Raw genomic sequence first — 20869 nt, 5'->3', positions numbered from 1 at the left:
ACCACTGACCTGGGGCGTCTATTTGACAGCCTAGAAGATCTCATTGGTAGGAAAGTTTCTCCAGATATTACTTGAAATATTTATTTTATTAATTTTACTTTATTTCTAGGCTGATTAGTTTTGAGCCACAAAATAGTTATTTTATTTAGTCTGAATCTGTGTTTACTCCAGTTTTGATGTTATTGCACTGGCATAGTAAGTGAGGGCCATTTGGGACTCTGAAGTTCTTCTGTGACTATCTAGCATTACCACCAGTTCATTGGTTGCTTAACTCTCTCAATTGCTTTGCTTTCTGTATCATTTGCTCTTCTAAGTACTATGTGCATAAAGACATCTTTGTTGCCATTATTAGTGGACATTGAGTTGCAGAACATCATATTTATTTACCTATAAACATGTAGATATTTATTTATTATTATATATGTGTATCTGAGGCCTGGTCTACACTATGCATTTAAACCGATTTTAGCAGCGTTAAACCGATTTAACGCTGTACCCGTCCACACTACGAGGCCCTTTATATCGATATAAAGGGCTCTTTAAATCGGTTTCTGTACTCCTCCCCGACGAGAGGAGTAGCGCTAAAATCGGTATTACCATATCGGATTAGGGTTAGTGTGGCCACAAATCAACGGTATTGGCCTCCGGGCGGTATCCCACAGTGCACCACTGTGACCGCTCTGGACAGCAATCTCAGCTTGGATGCAGTGGCCAGGTAACCAGGAAAAGCCCCGCGAAATTTTGATTTTCATTTCCTGTTTGCCCAGCGTGGAGCTCTGATCAGCACAAGTGGCAATGCAGTCCCAAATCCAAAAAAAGCTCCAGCATGGACCATACGGGAGATACAGAATCTGATTGCTGTATGGGGAGACAAATCTGTTCTATCAAAGCTCCGTTACAGAAGACGAAATGCCAAAGCGTTTGAAAAAAAAATCTGCAGGCTACACAGTGCTGCATGACAAGTGTAACGGGAAGCCAGAGACTCAAATGGACGCTCATGGAGGGAGGGAGGGGGTACTGAGGACTCCAGCTATCCCACAGTCCCCAGCAGTCTCCGAAAAATATTTGCATTCTTGGCTGAGCTCCCAATGCCTGTAGTTTCAAACACATTGTCCGGCGTGGTTCAGGGAATAGCTCGTCAATTTACTCCCTCCCCCCCATGAAAGAAAAGGGAAAGAAATTGTTTCTTGACTTCTTTCAATGTCACCCTATGTCTACTGAATGCTGCTGGTAGACGCGATGCTGCAGCAGTGAAGAGCAGTATCTGCTCCTCTCGCCTCCCTGGTGGCAGACGGTACAATATGACTGATATCCGTCGTCACCATCAGCCCGTGAGTGCTCCTAGCTTGCCTCAGGTGAGGTCAGCTGAGGGCGCCTGGGTAAAAATAGGAATGACTCCCGGTCATTCCCAGTAGATGGTACAGAACGGCTGGTAACCATCTTCATCATAGCAACTGGGGGCTGAGCTACAATCAGCCCCCTCCCTTTCACGTGAAAAGAAAAGATTCTGTACTGCCTGGACTATCATAGCAGTGGGATGCTGGGCTCCTCTCCCCCACACTGCTTAATGTCCTGCCTGGACTATCATAGCAGCTGGAGGCTTCCTCCGCCTCATTTTATGTCACTAAAAAGTCACTGTTTCTTATTCCTGCATTCTTTATTACTTCATGACACAAATGGGGGGGACACTGCCACGGTAGCCCAGGAAGGTTGGGGGAGAAGGGAAGCAACGGGTGGGGTTGTTGCAGGGGCACCCCTCGTGAATGGCATGTAGCTCATCATTTCTGCGGGATCTGACACGGAGCAGCTGTACTCTCTGATACACTGCTTCTCTAGTACATTTGCCCCATATTCTAGGCAGGACTGACTCTATTTTTAGAAACCATAAAGGAGGGATTGACTCGGGGAGTCATTCACAGTTTTGCTTTTGTGCCCCTGGCCTATCTCAGCCAGGGGCACCCATGATAGCAGCAGACAGCACAGAAGGACAGCTAACCGTCATTTCATTGCCAAATTACACTGGCAGCAGATGGTACAGAATGACTGGTAACCATCTCTGCTATCATGCAAAAGCAAATGAATGCTGCTGTGTAGCACTGGAGTATCGCCTCTTTCCACGGCATCTAGTACACATACGGTGACTGTAAAAAAATAAAGCTGAACGGGCTCCATGGTTGCCGTGTTATGGCGTCTGCCAGGGCAATCCAGGGAAAAAGGGCCCGAAATGATTGTCTGCCGTTGCTTTCCTGGAGGAAGGAATGAGTGACGACATTTACCCAGAACCACCCGCGACAATGATTTTTGGCCCATCAGCCACTGGGCTCTCAACCCAGAATTCTAAGGGGCGGGGGAGACTGCGGGAACTATGGGATAGCTATGGAATAGCTACCCACAGTGCAACGCTCCGGAAATCGACGCTAGCCTCGGACCATGGACGCACACTGCCGAATTAATGTGCTTAGTGTGGCCGCGTGCACTCAACTTTATACAATCTGTTTTATAAAACCAGTTTATGTAAAATCAGAATAATCCCGTAGTGTAGACGTACCCTGAGTGTAATTTCAAAACCTACATGACACTGGTGCCTTAAACATTTTATTTACAATATGTAGGGTGAGAGTGGGATATTTATTTATGGAATCACTTCATCTGCCTCCAGAATGCCCCAGGGTAAAATGTGGCAGCTGTTCAACAGTGCACAGCAAATTAGGACAGGAAGTGAAGACAAATTCCACCTCAGCAGTAGGAATCTAGTTATCCTTCTGGAATTGGGCCAAGACACTATTGCTAATACCCATATGGTATTTTCACAATATGTGATATGAGTTGTTAAGAACCACAAGTGGTCAAGATTTCTGTTCCACTTTCCATAGTAAAGAAACCTCCACTGGTATCGTGTCCGCTAGCATTATAACAAAGACATTACATCAGTACTAACTCAGAGGGAAGCATGCCATCTAGTGAATCTATCAGTACTATTTCCTGCAGCTGTCTAGCCTTGCCTTAGAGGTTTCCCATGCATGTATTCGCCAGGCGAGAGCCTGCTAAATCTGTGAGATCTGACGTAGTGTGGCAGCCGGTGGTAGGATAAGGTAGAGTACCAAAAAAAAGGGGAGATTAGAACGTCAAAATCTTAATTGTGAATAACAACTAGATCCTACCAGCACAGAATATTATTTCCTAATGTTGACTCTTCTTCAGGTCTGGGAAAGATACTCAGGGCTTGTCTACACTGGCACTTTACAGCGCTGCAACTTTCTCACTCAGGGTGTGAAAAAACAACCCCCTTAGCACTGCAAGTTTCAGTGCTGTAAAGTGCCAGTGTAGACAGTGCACTAGCCCTGGAAACCGTACTTCCCGCACTGGTAGCTATTCCTCTCGTCGAGGTGGGGGTTTTATGGCGCTTTAACATTGCTAGTGAAGACATGCCCTCAGAGTGTTACCACTAAATACAAGGTGAAACAGATCCATAAGGGTAACACATGTTTCAAGAAATCATTCAAAATGAAGTGGGAAATTAACACCTCTGCAATCAGAGGACAAAGGAGAGTTAGTGGGTTACACATTGTTGTAAAGAGACAGAAAACCAGTCTCTCTACGGAGTCCATGATTTTTGTGTCTAGGGGCTTGTCTTCCTCACCAGGGAGATTAGTACTGCTGCATTCAATGCAGCAGGTGTCAATTTAGTGGGTCTAGTGAAGACCTGCCAAATCAATGGCAGAGCGCTCTTCAGTCGACCCTGGTACTTCATCTCTCAGAGAAGAGTAAGGTAAGTCAACGGGAGAGCGTCTCCCATCAAAGCAACACAGTGTAGATGCCGCGGTAAGTAGAGCTAATCTACGTCAACTCCAGCTACGTTACTCACATAGCTGTAGTAGCGTAACTTAGGTCGACTTAACCCGGTAGTGAAGACAAGCCCTAGGAAAGCTATGAATTTAAGTTCAGTTTAATGTAATTTGAGTTTAATCAGGTAGGTTACTTAGTCTTGGTGCTAGGAGTATCTGATGAGCTTTAGTGCCTATAAGTGCTGATCAAAGCATTCACATTCCATATGCACTTACAGCGTTCTTTGAGAGCCACATATAATCTTGCCTCAATACTTCAGAATATTTACACAAAAAACACAATGTGGAATATATAAACACTACTGGATTGCACTCAGCATGCTGTGCAAACAGACTGCATCTTGGATGGTGCCTTCAGTTCTGTGGACCTCAATTCCAGAAAGAAGTTAACAAACTGGAGGTTGTTGAGAAGAGCATCAAAGATTATTAGAGGACTGTGAGGAGAGTGGGACTGATTTAGGAGGACAGGAAATATAAAAAATGAAATAAGACTTAGCCAAGCTATTTGTATCCAAGGTGTGTGGCAGATTTGGTTTCCAATAATATCTTTGTCCAGGATCTACTGCCACTTAAGCTATTTTCATTATTGGTTTAGATGAATCCTTTGCAAAGCTGCATGTTCACAGGGGCTTTCTCACCGATCCTCTGCAGTTGAACATATTGTTTGTCATATGGTGACATCCCATTCATTTGGAAAAGGTCTTAAATTATTGATGCACATTCCAATAGTATACACAGAATGTTCTTTTTCATTAGTTAAATGCGACACAGGTGTAAACTGATTATGTGATTGCCTCAAGGGACAGCCAAAACATTTGGATAACTGCAGATTCATATCAGCTCATTTTAGTTGCTATTGAATTTTGCATTCAAGGAACAAATAAATTGCAGATAATCTAAAATCTGGGTTCAGTTGTTGCTTTCCATTTCTACAGCACTTTCTATGGGACAGTTTCAGCAGACGTTGCAAACTTTACCTTAGCCACACACCTCCCCTGGGAGGAAGGTAGGTGTATCCACAATTTTCAGAAGGGGAAACTGAGACAAAAAGCAGAGGTTGCTTTTCCAATGTGTTTATCACATTTGGAAAGAGAATGCAGGTCTCCAGACTCTTAGGCCTGTGCCTTAAACACAATGCCATCCTACCTCCTGTGACAGACTCAGACCAGTGGGGTACAGGAGTCTGGTAGAGGGCAAATATACTGGTCACTGGGTGAGTAGTTTTCTGTTTCTTGAGAGACCAGAGCAGGGTCTGCACTAGAGTAATCAGGAACCTGCTAGAACCAATTAAGGCAGACAGGCTGATTAGAACACCTGCAGCCAATCAAGGCAGGCTAATCAGGGCATCTGGGTTTAAAAAGGAGCTCACTCCAGTTAGGGAGGGAGGAGCTAGAGGATGGAAAGTGTGTGTGAGGAGCTGGGAGCAAGAGGTGCAAGGAACTGAGAGGGAGAGGGAGAGGGAGAGGGTGTGCTGCCAGAGGACTAAGGAGTACAAGCGTTATCAGACACCAGGAGGAAGGTCCTGTGGTGAGGATAAAGAAGGTGTTTGGAAGAGTCCATGAGGAAGTAGCCCAGGGAGTTGTAGCTGTTATGCAGCTGTTACAGGAGGCACTATAGACAGCTGCAATCCGCAGGACCCTGGGCTGGAACCTGGAGTAGAGGGCAAGCCCGGGTTCCCCCCAGACCTCCCAACTCCTGATCAGACACAGGGGAAGTTGACCCAGACTGTGGGGAAGATCACTGAGGTAAGCAAATCTGCCAAATAAGAGCAGGACCCACCAAGGCAGAGGAGGAACTTTGTCACACTCCTCAGTACCAACCTTAAAAAATAGGGTAAAATAGTTGTTCACGGGTCTAAAAAACTTGGTCCAGTATTAGCAAAGACAGCTAAGTGTAAAAAAGAAGCAAATAGGAGGCCAGATGCTCCCCTTCACTGTGTGCAGTAAAGGAAGGGAGCCAAAATAATTAAAAAGGGATAGGGGTGGTCCTGCAACTAGTTGATACAGTTTGCTCTGGCAGACCTGAGACATGCCCCCCAACTTTCCCAAATCCTCCCCAGGAACACCAGCTGGTAGGGGTGCTGTGGGTTTAAGGAAGCATGCCACGCTAGCGAGAAACCACTTTTCGCTGCACGATTCCAAAATTTGACAGCAATCCATGTGGGAGTTAAAAGGCTGCTTGTAATAGCATTAACTCCCACTCAGTGAGGGGGAGTCAGTGACAGCATAGCAGCTGTAAGTGAGAGATGCTGATAGAGGGAGGGGGAAGCAGAATCAGCACAGAGAGGCCAACAGGATTTGCCTGCAGCTCAATCCTTCACACTACTCACTCGTGCATTGTGCCTCACCACAATCCCCTTTCCAGAGTGGAGAATGTAGCAGGAGCTAAAGGAGCCTCGGGAGGTACCTTTCCTCCAAACTTGTATATCGTGATCTCTTGTCTTTCAAGTCTCTCTGATAAATAACACGTCCAAGGAGTTCTCACAACAATTTTTTTTCTGATGGCCTCAGAGTTTGGCCACCAACTCTTGCTGGTGGCTGCTCTGACAGTTTTTCCTAAAATGCTTAATTAACTTTAGGGAAACAAATAATTATGCACAGATACATGTCCGAATCATTGTAATTTATTTATAGGGTTTTTGTGTTGTTTTTTTGCAGACTCAGTAATAAAAATAATGTACAGTTCTCTCTATCCTTTACTGGACCTAAGCAGAAAAGAAACACAAATAAGGTGCTTTGCATGTTTTGCTTTTATTTAATTTTTTTGGTAGATTTTTTTTATTTTAGACTTGCTAGCTAGTAAGCCTGCTACTGTGAAAAATGCTATTTGTATATTTGTTAATATCACAGCAGACTCACTTATCCCCGGCAAGCTGGGGGACAAATTAAACCCTGGATGGGGAGTTGGGTAAGGAGGCAGGAGGGCCAAGGGCAATGGGGGGCTGGAGAAGGCAGCAGTGGTCAGGGTGATGGGGTAGAGGGATGAGTCTGGAGCTGGAGCCTGAGATCCTGCTCCACAGCTAGGGGTTAGAGGAGGCAGCGGGGGCCGGGAGCAGCATTGGGGGGTGGGGTTGAGCCTGGGGCTGGAGCCTGAACCCCTGCAGCTGGGGGATGGAGCCACTGCCGCATGGCCAGATCCTGCTGCCCACTACCCCAGAGGTGATGCCCAAAGCCCAAACCCCATCACCCTTGGGAAGGTGGGGAACTCACACTGAAGGGGCCTCTGCTTCCTTCTTTCCTCCCCCTCATCCTCCAATCACCACCCAGGAGGCTGTGGCCACAAGAAAAGCCCCTGGTGGCTGCATTGGAGAAATGCTGCACTAGAAGCACTGAAGCAAGGTTGAGGTACATTGCTGTGGCATTATGTGGAAGTTTGCATTGCCTTTAGGACACGAATCAGCTTGTTATGGGGGTGAGGAAGAAATTTTACCCTGGAGGTAGGTTATTCCATAACAGTTTACTGGAAGGTTTCCTGTTCCTTCTCTGCAGTATCTAGTGCTGGCTACTGTTGAAGGCAGAATAGTGGACTGTATGGATCGCTGGTGTCATCTGGGGTGGACATTTCTGTGTACCTGCAGTGAGTTAGAGAACTCTAGAAGTTTTCCATACAGCACCTGGCACAAGCACTACTATTCACTCACAATGCATATTTAGAGAACTGACCTGCTTCTTTCTACTTGGAAATGCATTGTGCTTGAGTTTTATTCAGAAGATATGAGGCAGGCCTAGGCCTGTTCCAAAAGTTGACAAATTTTAAAATATTAATGATATGCTTGCTTGTCCTTAGTATAATTTATCCATGTTAACCTACACCAGAATGTCACTTGAAAGTTAACAGCCGTTTATACACAAGCATCAAATATTTAGTAGTGGTTTAGGAAAATAATAATTGGTAAAAAATCAAAGCTGCTATTTGCACTCTTTGATTAATGTTTGCAAGCTGAAGTTTTGAGAATAGAATAGTGCCTCAGCAATTTTCTTTATCCTTATAAACACATTGGGCCTGATCCTGGTGCCTGTTAGGGCTGCTTAATGAGTGACATGGGGATTTACCCAGAGTGGAAGCGGGAGGTTACAAGGCGAAAGGGGTACGTGTAGCTAAAATGCTGTTGCTCTCGGGCCATTTGCAGCTCAGAAATAGCCCTTGGGGTCTGTTGCTGCCAGCCAAAGTTAAGAGCAGCCTTGAGGCTGTTCTAATGATCACCAGGGAATGAACAGGCCCCAAAATTGGGGAGTGACAAGCTACCTTGGTGCCCCTCACCAAGTACTGCTCCAACACAGCTCAGGATCTCACCTATACTCTTTTTAAAATGTGGCCTTTGAAGTTTAATATTTTATATAATGGTCTTTTGTTAAGGGCCTGCAATTTTGTGCCCCTTATCCATCCCCCCCCCACACACACACACTCATAGTGGACAAGATATTCAGCTATTGTAAATCAGCATGTAGTTCCATTGCAACAAAGTTGATGCTGAAAGTTCAGGTTGATGTTTAAAGTCTGTTTGCGCTCACTAACATCTAGTTGCAAAACTGCAGGTACAAACATCAGGCTCCATCTTGCAAGGTTCTGAATGCCCATAACTTGCTTTGAAGCCCCTTACTGCAATATTATAGTACTTTTTAATTCCATCCTGGGGCCTTGGTTCAATGCTGACCCTGAAAGAAGTGACATACTTAAACACTTACAAAAGTTCTTTGAATACCTGAGTTTTCCTTGGAGATCTGCTCTGTAAGTATGATGCAGACCCAAATTACCGTAGTGGATAAGATTTGCTGAGATCAGACGCCCAGGTGAGTGTGGCTGTGGACTGCATCAGTTAAGGCTGATTTTAATTGAACTGAAAAAAAAAAAGTAATGGAAACTAAATGAAAAAGGTCCATTTTTTTTTCAAAATTTCACACAATTTTAGATGGAGACTTTTTGGTTGATGTTTTTGGCTGGGGAAAACTGTTTTGTTTTGCTTTGTCTTTTGACAAGCTATACTTAATACCCGTTTTTAGCACCCCTACACTAAAGGGGTGATAGCAGTGCCGAGAATTCTATGTGTATAGTGCTGTGAGAGCTTCAGATGAAAGGGGCCATGTGAACTCCTGTCCTTAGGGTTCCTTCCCTCATGAAAACCTGAAGAGTTTGAAATGAACATAGAGTCTTTGAACCAGGATTTCATCTTGCAAGGGGGAACCTAATGACTATTGTAGCGGGACTTAAAGACTTCATAGTCTTACCATTGATGTGATGCTAATGTTTTAGTGAGGGGCTCCCACAAAATTTTCTCTTTAACTCTGATAAACCCCAAATAAACCAGTTGGTAAGCAACCATAGTACATTGACATGAAAAACTCAGACTTTTTCTCCTTTGTAAAGTATCTTGGGTGTGACAGATTGGGAATGTTCTTAATATTTTCTCTGAATACTGTGTGGGTGCCTCAGTTTCCCCTATGCCTCTCTGCTCCACCATCACCAGTTCATGCTGCTGCTGCTTCTCGTGCAGCTCTTTCTCAGGCTCTCACTGTTTCTCACAGTCCTCTCGCTCCTTTGGACCCAGCTCTAGTCCCATCTGTGTCTGACCCCCTGATAGGGAACCCGATCGTGAAGACCTCCATCTGGTTGGGGACAGGAGTCTTGAGTGTGCCTGGCTACTGCTCCAGCTGCTCCCAGATCCTCTTGTAGCCCCATTTGGGTCAGGAATCTGCTCCTTAGAGCGGTCATCGTCCCCCAGCTGCACAATTAACTGTGCTTTGGTGAACTTTCCAATGCGTAACCCTCTCTTTTTGCGCAGGATTACAATGTCCTTCTTAAGGAGATGGTGATAGACCATTACTTCGCTGTTCCCAAGTTGCTGTGGACTCACAGGCCTGTGTGCTCTCAGCTCCCCATGGTTTTCCAGGAGGAACCCCTAGTGTGCCAACCCTTCTCAAGGTCACCACCTCTCTCCCAGAGTAAAGCCGTAGATTCCTCTGCCCCTGGAACCACTTGCTGAAGTCCCCAGGGGGACCCCGTTACTGCAACAGTCCTTCTGGCTCCCAGGGTCAAGCTGCAGACTCCTCCACCCCTGGGACTGCTCACTGCAGTCCCTAGGGGGACCCTGTTACTGCAACAGTCTTCGCTGGTCATATACTCCCAAGGGATAAGCGTAGCTCACCCCGAAACCACTCCTCTCTGAGCCTTCAGCATGCCTGGTCCTTGTTAATCCCCCTTCGTTTTACTGCTCCCCAGTCACTTACTGCAAGAAGCATCATTCGTGGGGTGCAGTACATCCCACCAGTTGTCACGGAGTCACCGGGCAATGCTCTGGAACTACTCCATACAAAGCCAGTCAGGACTCTGGGGGAGCATGCCTCCTCTCTTTGAGCACACTGTCTCCAGGGCAAGAAGCTTTCACAGCTTGGACCTTCCTGGGTCTGACCTCAGAGCATTCAGCATCCCCTTCTCACACCGTGCACTTCCCACAACAAATCCATACAGGTGGGGCTTTGGGGGAAGCCAGTGGGCCCTGCACCCCAATTCCTCAGTCAGACATGAGTCTCAGCCACCCAGTAAAGCAGAAAGTTTATTAGATGACAGGAACACAGTCTAAAACAGAGCTTGTAGGTATAGAAACAGGACTCCTAAGTCAGGTCCATCTTGGGGGTACAGAGGCCAGACCATGGGACTGGGCTTCCCTCTCTTTCCCCAGCCAGCTCCAAACTGAAACCTCCTCCAGCCCCTCTTCTGTCTTTTGTCTCTTTCCTGAGCCAGGAGGCCACCTGATCTCTTTGTTCTCCAACACCTTCAGTTGACACCTTTGCAGGGGAGGGGCCCAGGCCATCAGTTGCCAGGAGACAGGGTGTCAGTCAGTCTCTATGCAGACAGCATCACACTGGCCCTCTAAGGCTCTGCAACAATCACACACACTTATCCCATCACCTAGATACTTAAGAAAGGCATAGGGGAAACTGAGGCACACACAATATTCAGAGAAAACATTAAGAACATTCCCACTTCATCACACTTGGTTCTGTAGCACAGTGCTCAGCTTGTGATGCTTGAAAAGGTGACAGGAAATGAAGTCCTTATTTGTGGTGCAGGGGAATTGTCTCCTGGGAAATCTTTTGTGATTATTCGCCTTTTGGTGCAATGTAGTCCATTCCAAAGGCAAAAAAAATTTGCTCTTCAGAAGTATTTTTATGAACCCCAGGGATTAGTCATTTCTGGCATGAATGATTTAGCCTGTAACCAGAGAGGGGGTGGACTCCATCAGAGGCAGGGAAATCACTCCCACTGTTTTCAAAATGGTGGTGAAATTTTTAACAAGGGGCTCACAAGAGCCCCCTGGAGCACTGCCTATTGTGTGTCCTTTGAAGAAATTTGCTGGAGACTTGGGGCCATATTTTTCAAAGGGTAATGCATAGATATCCTGTTAGTACAATTTTAGCAAATAAAGAGCAATCCTTTTAAGTAATTCTGCTTCCTATAGAGATTATGTTCTATGAAATAGTTTAAACAAATGGTTCCATTAACTGTCTCCAATGTTAGCAATTTAGCAAACTGGTGCCAATTATATTGTCTTCTGGACATAAACTATAGAACCAAATAACCATAAATTTTGGGGAGGAAAGGCAGATGAAACAGCAATCAAACGTTCAGATTGCAGTTACATACATGTGCGGTATTAGATTAAAATCTCTGACAGATGTTCACTAGTATTTCTACTCAACAGAAAAATGGTGGAGCTACAGTAGTCATGCATTTGTCATTTTCTGTGAAAATGATGGTTGCAGCTGCCATTCTGCCTGATATATTTGTACCAGATTAAGTCTGGTTAAAATCTTACACTTAAAGCATAGTTACTAATCACACCATAGATTATTAAAACTGATTGTTATAATAACAGCTACTACTTTTTGGTTTCTGTATTGTTTAAACTGTCCTTCGTTGCAGACATTGAAAATAGACCTACATTAGTAAACATCACTTTATTTTCTATTCAGCTTCATTTAAAGTTCTCATTGGCTTTTCTACCACATTGGTGCAGTGTATGGATTACACATATTGCAAGGATTTTGGGACGGAGGGGCATTAGAGGAGGGGGGATTTTCTTGGAGGTTGGGGAAAATCGTGGAAATAAAATTCTCATAGCCATATACACAAAAAACCCTTTGGCATCAAAAGCACAAGGTCCTACCAAATAAGCTATGATGTGACTGTGTATACTTAAACTAGTGTATTACGGAAACATTTCTACTAATCTTTGGTTTAGGGAAAATTTGGCTGGGCCCAAATTTGACCTGACTGCTTCCCTGTAAGTAGTTACTGAAATATCATTGAAAATCAATGGGACATGGGATTCTAAGTGCCTATGTCACTTTTGGAAATTTTTGACATTGTTACCCTTGGTCACTATCAGCATTTTCCGTAATATAGAAGACCTGGGAGATTCCATACCCCATGACTGTTCCTTCGAGCCTCTTACTCGTCAATCTGTTATTTAGGTGGTGAAGGCAAAGAGGCATGGGAGCAAATTTATACAAGTACAGCAATTCCTTTCCAGATCTCTCACTATAAAAATGTGGAGTTATTCAACCAAAATTTTGGATCTTTGCACAGTCATTGGATATTCAATTCCAAGGCCAGAAGGGACCATTGTGATCACCTAGTCTGACCTCATGCATAACACAGGCCATAAAACTTCCCAAAAATAATTCCTAGAGCAGATCTTTTAGAAAAAAAATCCAATTTGGATTTAAAAATTGTCAGAGATGGAGAATTCCAATTGGGGTGGGGACAGGTAGCACAGCCAGGAGGTGTGGCCTTTCCCTAGGGGTCCCTGGGCTGGTTTAACCTGTTCCTCTCCACTGTTCAATGACAGAGCCAAATAGGCTACACTAGGTGGCTTTTGTTATTTTAAGTACCCAATAAGAGCTGAAATCACTTGTGTTGGGGCATGGTTTTTTTTTCTTCTTTTTTTATAGCACTGGAATGGGTTATCTAGGGAGGTGGTGGAATCTCCTTCCTTAGAGGTTTTTAAGATCAGGCTTGACAAAGCCCTGACTGGGATGATTTAGTTGGGGATTGGTTCTGCATTGAGCAAGGGGTTGGACAAGATGACCTCCTGTGGTCCCTTCCAACCCTGCTATTTTATGATTCTATGAATTCACCATGACCCTTGGTGAATTGTTAATTATTCTCACTGTTAAAAAATTTCCCCTTATTTTCAGTCTGAATTTGTCTAGCTTTAATTTCTAGCCACTGGCTTGTGTTACACCTTTCTCTGCTAGATTGAAGAGCTCATTATTAAATATTTGTTTCCCATGTAGATATTTATAGACTGTAATAAAGTCACCCCTTATCCTTCTTTTTCTTAAGCTAAATAGATTGAGCTCTTTGAGTCTATCACTATAAGGCATGTTCTAAAATCCTTTCGTCGTTCTCATGACTCTTCTATGAACCCTCTTCAATTAAAGTCAAACATGAAAATTCATACTTTGCCTGCAAAGAGCTTATTTTAATCAACAGCAACAGAAAAGGCTGAGGATGAGGATCATATTTTTTTAAGATACCCTGTTTAAGCTAGGGTAAATCATGCATGGATATTATTAAGCTTCTTGAATTTTTTACTTGTTCTGAGAATGTTTCGATCTCAAAATAATTGTAAAGGACAGTAAAACATCTTGATGATGCATCATAAAATTTTCCAAAACCCCTGTGTCCCATTTTCAAAAATGATGGAGGCATTTGGTGAGATTTAGGGTCCTAAGTACACAAGTCACTTTTAAAAATGAGACTGGTAGTTAAGGCTTTCTCTACACTGTGGGCTAGGATGATTACCCTGCTCATGTACATACTCGCCCCGGCTTTTACTGAGCTAGCACCCAGTGTAAATAGCAGTGTAGCCACAGTAGCAGCAGCAGAGGTATGGCTGAGCCATGCTGAGTATATACCCACTGATTTACAGGCAGGTTTGTATTTGACATGGCTCAGCCTTGCCTCCACTGCTGCTCCCTGAGCTGGAGCAGCTACACGTCCATTTAGGCCCATACTAACTCTACAAGAACTAGTGTAAATATATGTCCATGAGCAGGGGACTCCCACTCATCGCTTGTAGTATAGACATATCCATAGTCACTTAGGCTTTTTTGAAAATTTTACCCACAGTCTATATGGGATTCAAAATTATCCATGTAGGCTGTGACAGGAAATTTACCCAAAATTAGTCTGCCAAAGGTAAATTATTTAAGTGATCTGGATGGGTACAGTCTGGAAACATTATCTCATGTGATTTAAAAGGTTTTATAATATGTCTTTAAGGTCCAGAGTTTTGTATTTATACATAGTTGTGTGTTTTATATGAACTCTGGGCACAGGAAAGGGGTCAGATGAACTGAAGAGGAACAGGAATGAGCAGCAGTGTCGATAACCTAGTCCCAGATTTGGACCTTAGCGTCCAAAATATGGGGGTTAGCATGAAAACCTCCAAGCTTAGTTACCAGCTTGGACCTGGTACTGCTGCCACCACCCAAAAAATTAGAGTGTTTTGGGGCACTCTGGTCCCCCCGAAAACCTTCCCTGGGGACCCCGAGACCCAAATCCCTTGAGTCTCACAACAAAGGGAAATAAACATTTTCCCTTCTCCCCCCTCCTGTTCCTGGAGAGATACACAGAAGCAAACTTTGTGAGTCTAAACAGAGGGACTCCACCCTCCCCGTTCCCAGTCCTGGAAAACAGACTAACTTCCCTCTTCACCCAGAGGGAATGCAAAGTCAGGCTAGTACATTTAACACACACAGGTCTCCCCTGACTTCTTCCTTCCACCAATTTCCTGGTGAGCTGCAGACTTAATTCACTGGAGTTCCTTACTAAAGAAAAAACTCCAACAGGTCTTAAAAGAAAGCTTTATATAAAAAAGAAAGAAAAATACATAAAAATGGTCTTTTTGTATCAAGGTGACAAATACAGGGTCAATTGCTTAAAAGAAATATGAATAAACAGCCTTATTTAAAAAGAATACAATTTAAAGCACTTTAGCAACTATAGACATGTAAATACAAAAGAACATATAAATCCTATCTGATCTTTTGTACTTACAACTGGGAAACAGAAGATTAGAAAGCAGGAAATAGAAATCACTCCTCATCCGAGAGAGCATACAGGCAGAAGACCCAGAACAAAAGACTTACACACAAAAAACCCTCCACCCAGAGTTGAAAAAATCCTGTTTCCTGATTGGTCCTCTGGTCAGGTGCTTCAGGTGAAAAAGACATTAACCCTTAGCTATCTGTTTATGACAAGCAGCATTGTAGCTTTCTCCACTCATCCTGAACTGGATGGGGCATTTCTAGGGGTGAAAGGTAGTTCAGTTTGCATGGTCCATTCAGTCGTCTTCTTCTCTGTTGAGATTGGTTTTTGTGGTATGGCAGCTATCGACTAACAACTGGGTTAACTCATTTAATAAAGAGTAAGTCACTGATTTTCAGAATGTATCATGTCGGTAACAAGCCAGGTTTTTAACCAACCATCTACTGGTGAAAGGCTCTGCAAACAAATGTCAGTCTCCCTCAGATGCCAATCTACTGCACCACAGACCATCCATGGTTCTACACACAATGCTTGAATAAAATAACCCGCTTTCACCCTCTTAAAGTGTACCATGCTACTCTTTTCACTTAAATAAGCAGGAAGGACATGTCATGTGTCATAGTGATGTAATAATAATTAATGAATTAATACCTGACTCTTTTATAGTGCTTTTCTTTAGTAGATCTCAAAGCACTTTACCGGGAAGGGCAATATTAGTTTCCCCATTTTACATATCAGGAAACTGAGGCACAAAACAGGAAATGGCTTGGCCAAAGTCACCCATCAGGCCAGGGGCAAAGCTGGGAACAGCACTTAAGTCTCCTGAGTTCCAGTCTGGTACACTATTCATTAGGCTACACTGCCTTCCATCAATGTATCTTCTGTAAGAACTTGGCATCTAAGAATCAGTTAAACAAATCAAACTGTTCAAATTAAGGCCTTATCTACCTTTAAAAGTTTGCCACTTCAGCTATGCTGGCGGAGTTAAAAACAGCCAAAAAAACCCAAACAGCTGCCTAGTGTAGATGCAGTTATACTGGTGCAGAAGTAGCAAACTGAAAGGTCTGGTCTAGAAAATTAGGTTGGTTGGTTTTACTACGTCGGTCAGTGGTATGAAAAGTCCACACTCCTGAGCAAAACTGTTAAGCTGACCTAAGTCCCTGTGTGGACAGTGCTAGCTCAATGGAAGAATTCTTCTGTCAATCTCACTATCGCTTCTCAGGGAGGTGAATTACCTATACTGATAGGAGACCCTCTGCTGTCAGTGTAGGGAGTGTCTAAACTGAAGTTCTAGAGGGGTGCTGTAGTGTTTTAAGTGTAGACATACCCTAGAGTGCCATGCATGGTTATAATTGCATCTACAATACAGTTGTTTTGGCACCACCATTTTTAAATTAAATTGATAAAAAGTCACACTCTTTAGCAACACAGTTATACTGGTAACACTTTTTAAGAGTACACCAGGACTTATTAAAAGTTGTAGCATTGTGCTTATTAAAGGACAACATGTGCAACTCGGCCTGCTAACCTATGTGAAGACTACCAAGGGTCTTGTCTTCACCTGGATTTTTTCTTGTGTTAGTTAGAACATAAGAACAGTTATATTGGGTCGGACCAATGATCCATCTAGCCCAGTAGATAATGGCCAATGCCAGGTGCTTCAGAAGGATTAAACAGAAGAGGGCAATTATTGAGTGATCCGTCCCCTGTTGTCCATGCTCAGCATCTGGCAGTCAGAGGCTAGGGATACCAGAGCATGGCATTGCATTCCTGACCACCTTGGCTGATAGCCAGTGATGAACCTATCCTCTATGAACTTATCTAATTCTTTTTTAACCCAGTTATAGTTTTGGTCTTCACAATGGAAGCTTGGCAGTGAGTTCCACAGGTTGACGGTGCATTATGTGAAGTACTTCCTTTTGTTTGTTTTAGACCTGCTGCTTATTAATTTTATTGGATGACCCCTGGTTCTTGTGGTTTGTGAATCATAGACTCATAGGGTTCGAAAGGACTGCAAGTAATCCCCTGCCAAGATGCAAGATTTGTTGTCTTTAAACCATCCAAGACATATGGCTGCCCAGCCTCCTTTTGAAATCCTCCAGCAAAGGAGCTTCCACAATCTCCCTCAGCAGTCTGTTCCATTGTCCTACTGCTCTTACAGTTAGGAAGTTTTTCCTGTGGTTTAATCTAAAACTATGTCTACACTAGCACTTTTGTCAGTAAAACCTTTGTCAGTCAAAGGTGTGAAAAAACACACCCCTGACCGACATACATTTCACTAACAAAAGCACCGGTGTGGACAGAGCTATGTCGGTGGGAGATGCTCACCTGCTAACATAGCTACCGCTGCTCATTGTGGGTGATTTAATTACACTCACAGGAGAGCTCTCTCCCGCCGGCATAGAGCGGCTACACGGGAGACCTTACAGTGGCGCAGCTGCAGCAGTATAACTGTGCCGTTGTCGTGTAGACACAGCCTGAATCTGCTATGCCATAGTTTGAACGATTGCCTCTTTTCCAAGATGAAAAGTCCCAGGCATTTAATCTCTTCTCATATGGAAACTATGCCATACCCCTAATCATTTTTGTTGACCTTCCCTGTACTTTTTCCTGTTCTAATATATCATTTTTGAGATGAGGCAACCAGAACTGCACACAATATTCAAGGTGTGGGTGTACCATGGATTTATGTATTGGCATTATGATATTAGCTATCTTATTATCTATCCCTTTCCTAATGGTTCCTAGCATTCTGTTCGCTTTTTTAACTATCCCTGTACATTGAGCAGATATTTTCAGAGAACTATCCACAATGACTCCAAGATCTCTTTCTTGAGTGGTAACAGTTAATTGAGATCCGATCATTTTATATGTATAGTTGGGATTATGTTTTCCAACATGCATTACTTTGCATTATCCACATTGAATTTCATCTGCCATTTTGTTGCCCAGTCACCCAGTTTTTTGAAATCCCTTTGTAAATCTTCACAGTCTCCTTTAGACCATTTTGATTCATTTTGTGTCATCTGCAAATTTTGCCACCTCACTGTTTAGCTGTTTTTCCAGCTCACTTATGAATATGTTGAACAGCACTGGTCCAAGTAGAGATCTCTGTGGATCACTACTATTTACTTCTCTCCATTCTGAAAACTGACCAGTTATTCCTACCTGTTGTTTCCTGTCTTTTAACCAATTACTGATCCATGAGAGGATCTTCCCTCTTATCCCATGACTGCTTACATTGATTAAATAATACATGTTAAGTACAAGTTACCACATGATTAGCTAACCCATGGTAAAAACACACACTTTTTCCTAATGTGAACATACTGAAAGTGGCTTTTCTCTTTGTCAGAGAATTTATTTTGACGTTCATTCTGATCTGAAAGCTTACTTTTTTTTTTCAAAGGAGGAGTGGCAGGAACTAGGTGTGTTTAGTGAGGTTTTTTTTGTTGTTTATTTTTATTTTTATTTTTTTTTTTAGAAACTGTAATATTTTTAGATTAAACACAGCTGAATTTCAGGTCTCAAGGGGAAAAAGATCTTTCTCCATTCCCAATGTACCTTCTCATCAATTTTTTTAAAAAGAAAAGAAAAAAAGAGGAAAAACCTTTGGGTGGAAAAACTTGGCACTTTTCAAAAGGTATTAGTAACAACTTTTAAATTTTCAAGAAGCAGAGCTTGAGAAACATTCATTGTGTATGTGATACTAATACAAGCGAATGCAAGACAGAAAGAATTTTTAAAGCTCTTGGGCCATATTTATGATGTGACCCAAAGCATAATACAGTCAAGTCCACTTAAGAACCATTCAAAGGAAAATTCATTCACCCAAGGTTTTCACTAACGTAATATACACCTAGTTTTTCACCTTGAAAACACTCATCCTCACAAAATCCCTGGAAGAGAGAGAGTTTTTATTATCTCCATTTGGATGGAGAAACAAAATCAGAAATCAGCTGACTTTACCCAAGACCCCAGTCTCACTGTCGCAGTCAGGATAAGAATGGACTTCTTGGCTTGTGGGCCTGGGTTCAAACCATTAGAACAGATGAGGGAAAAAACTGAGTCAGTGAGACCAAATGTCTGTGCTCAAACCAGAGATATAGTAAATATCTGGTGAATTTCCACCTGACTCCCATTCCTCTGCTCAGACCACTAGACTAGTGGTTCCCTTTGGATATTGACAGCAAATGATTCTCTATTCAATGTCAATTGAAAATGAGTGATTTTCTGCTTCTCACAGTACTTACCATTGCTTGTAGCACAGAAGTTGTCTACATTATTCAGTTAGCTGCATTATATATTTTAATGTTTTCAGCTACCTGGTCGGTTTGTAAACGAATGAGCTGTGCAGGAACTGAACCCAGATTTCCTGAATCCCACTCTGAACCTTAACCTAAGACCATTAAACGTCCATTCCCTGAGTCAAAATTAAAATGAGTTGGTCAACACTTCAAGGACTGTATGGATTGTAAAGCATCCAGCTAACTTTAGGGACTGTAGAAATAATTAATTTTTAGTATTCAGCTGCTTCATGAGTTATATTAGAACAGATGATTATATTAAGGATAACTGGGAGAAAGTAATAGGGCTTCTTCTTATTACTGTCCATGAATTGATGCTCCTCAACTATAGCCTGTTTTATATTTAATGACTGGTATCTTCTCCATTTAGAGGCAGCACCATAAAATGTGTCTCTTCTAAAGAGACTTAACATATAACGTGTATAGAGACAATGTACTGTAGTATGGTGGGCAACCTGCAGCCCGCGGGCCACACACGGTCTGTCAGGTTGCCCACCACTGTCAGGATAAGTATTTTGCTAGCTGCATGAGATTTACGCAGCCAAACTGTAAAGCTAAACAGCTAGCTGGCTTCTATATTTACAAGAACCGAAGCAGTTAAATGATTCAGCTGCCTCCTAATGTGGTTTATATTTGAATTCTTGGGGGGTGGGGAAGAAGTTATTGCCATAACAAGGTCTACTGCTAAACTGAACATATGTTGCTCATAATGTCACTTTCTAAATCAATGAAATTATCATTATAGAACATGTCGACAAATTAGACATGTAAAGTGCAGGCTGTATGTGGGAGAGATGTAATTTGGCTCTATAAAAAGAAATTAAACAATAAAATATCAATGACAGATGTAGTTAGCTAAAGGTTTTGAGGTTTAAATACCAATTTGTGAAAAAAAAATTATGCAGATCCAATCAGGGTACAAGATAAAAATATCAGCTTTCATGCAACAAGATGATTAAGTATTTGGACCAGATGTTCAGAGACCTTAGCTGTGCCCTTTATTTAACTGGCAAGCAGGCTGGCAAGTTCTTAAATGTGTAAAATCCAGGTAATGGAGGCTAGCTCAGATGGAAGTAATAAAACAATCAAATATCAAGAGTCATTCATGGCTGCGCACTATACATTTGAAACATGTTTTCCGGCACACTAGCATTAGTTTTAAAGGAAAAAAGGGAGAGGGGGGTTAAAAAAGAAAGTTACTTTATGTTGAAAAAGGAAATTTTTCATTTTGTTTGCCAAAATGGGTCTAGTCATTGAATTAATTTAACATATTGTAGACATTATCACAGGTTATCAGATTTTATAGCTCTCAGGTGTCAGCTAATATCTGTATGTCAGGATTATGGATTATATTCCAGGCTTGCAGTTGCTGTGTGACAGTGGTTAAATCCTTTAGGACAAAATTTTCAAATGGTCACAGGTCCACCAAGGATGGCCTTGTAGTTAAAGCCCTGGTTCGTCATTTGTAAGATATGGGTTCAGTTTCTAGCTCTTCCACAGACTCCGTAGGGCACTCATTTAGTCTCTCGGTGCCTCAATTGCCCTTCCATAAAATGAGCCTCTAGTAGCAGCCAGCAGCTCTGTAGCCATTTCTATGGGGAAAAGGAAATTCTGTGCACACAACATTAATTTCTGCAAAATTCTGCCTTGCACAGTGGTGCA

The 20869-nt window shown here is 42.8% G+C and overlaps 1 protein-coding gene across 1 annotated transcript in view; it reads left to right on the top strand.

The window, feature by feature from the left end:
• Positions 1 to 20869, top strand: part of CELF2 (CUGBP Elav-like family member 2) — a 690477-nt gene that overhangs the window by 167056 nt on the left and 502552 nt on the right. The gene's annotated exons all lie outside the window — the stretch shown is intronic.

The sequence above is a fragment of the Gopherus evgoodei genome, chromosome 1 (assembly GCF_007399415.2).
Source record: "Gopherus evgoodei ecotype Sinaloan lineage chromosome 1, rGopEvg1_v1.p, whole genome shotgun sequence".
Lineage (NCBI taxonomy): Eukaryota > Metazoa > Chordata > Testudines > Testudinidae > Gopherus > Gopherus evgoodei.
The sequence above is the reverse complement of the archived record's forward strand: the minus strand, read 5'-3'. Positions and strand labels throughout refer to the sequence as shown.